Source organism: Malus domestica, chromosome 10 (genome assembly GCF_042453785.1).
Source record: "Malus domestica chromosome 10, GDT2T_hap1".
In the NCBI taxonomy this organism is placed as follows: Eukaryota; Viridiplantae; Streptophyta; class Magnoliopsida; order Rosales; family Rosaceae; genus Malus; species Malus domestica.
The window spans coordinates 40,269,452-40,271,023 of NC_091670.1; the positions used below are offsets into that span (position 1 = coordinate 40,269,452).

The 1,572-nt window shown below is 29.9% G+C and overlaps 1 pseudogene; it reads left to right on the forward strand.

Annotated features, from left to right (window-relative positions):
• Positions 1-231: 231 nt before the first annotated feature.
• On the forward strand, positions 232-1,274 carry LOC114827480 (putative protein TIC 214 N-terminal part; annotated as a pseudogene).
• The last annotated feature ends 298 nt before the right edge of the window (positions 1,275-1,572 follow it).

Genomic DNA, 1,572 nt, shown 5'->3' on the forward strand with positions numbered 1-1,572 from the left:
GAAAGTCCTCGAGACAACAAACTTTCATCTCCTTCAAACATTTCATTTTACTAAGTTTTATCTTTGAAGGGAGGGAAAAAAAGAGAAGAGAGAATCCTACTCCTTATTCCTGAATATATTCAAGAATAGCTATTGAATAAAGAGAGAATGGAGGGTGATCGAAAGAGGAGGGAAGAGAATTCTAGTTCCAAACATAAAAAGGACCACAACTTTTAAATTATCAGCACAATCATCACCTAATTGAAGAGACCATTCACTGTGAAACATATTGTCAATCAGTCTATCTATATCTATTTATATACCATATTTTTAGAGTAAGATTCTCTCACCTCCTATTACCATCCCCTTCCATCCTTTCATCTCATACTCTTTTTTTGTTGTCTTATTCTCTATATAAAAAAATTCAAAACAAGATGTATACGTGACGTAATCGTAACCGTTTAAATAAGAGGGGATAGAAGAGAAGAGAGATTAGGAGAAGGGAGAATCCTACTCCCACATTTTTCTTCTTCATAAACAAAAGAGAGGTTCTAGATTACTTGACTCTATGCCTCATTTTTTTCATCAAGTATTTGTGATAAGTGGGTTCATTTTCAAGTATTTTAGTTTTTTTGTCAAAATTGAGAAAACTGAAAATCAAACATTAATATGAAAAATTAAAAAATCAACATATAATTATTTAGAAATCGCAATAGAAAAGAAAAAAAATGGAGGTTTGTGATGAAAAATCTTTTATACTAAGTAATTTAGTATCCTTATGCATGAAGATAATCAATTTGTTCGTTACGGTCATACTCTTTTTGAATTTTTGAACACATTCTCCATAGGGCCTTCTTATATGTTCCTTCTCCAAGCTCGGGTTATGGAAGAAGTAAAAGAAGGAATCGAAAAGAAAGTATTGGTAACAACCGATTTCATTACGAGACAACTCTTGATATTCATATCAATCTATTATGTACCTTTGCATCTAGCATTAGACAATAATTGTCATAGCTTTACCATATTTTTTGTTTCATTTCTTCTGAAACAATCTCACACACTTTTTTATTATGTGTCTACTACTAGGAATTCAATACGTAATCTTAGCATTCAATAGTTATTCCTAAATAATTTCAATTTTCAAATGATCAACCATTTCATTTTACCAAGTTCAATCAATGTTAGTCAGATTAGTCAACATTTATATATTTTGATGCAACAACAAGATGTTATTTGTAACAAGTGATTTTGTTAGTTGGTTAATTGGTCACAAGTTAATGTTCGGTTCAGTTTAGTTTTTCTCTCGATTTTTTGTGATTCGGTTTTTTCAATTCTCTTTAGGGTCGGTTCGGTTTTGTTTTTTTATTTATACTTGAATTTTATTTTAATTTATTTTAATTTATTTTATTTTAAATCTGGAAACACCAAGAACAACACAAGCACATAGTCAATCAAACAACTATCCTTCTCCACAAATCATAGTAATAATTACATTCATTGAGCTGAAATGCAAATAACTAACAAACTCACAAAAATCAAATAAAAACTACAAATTGCTTACTCTTTTTCTTTGGGTTTCACTCGAAAAGTGTC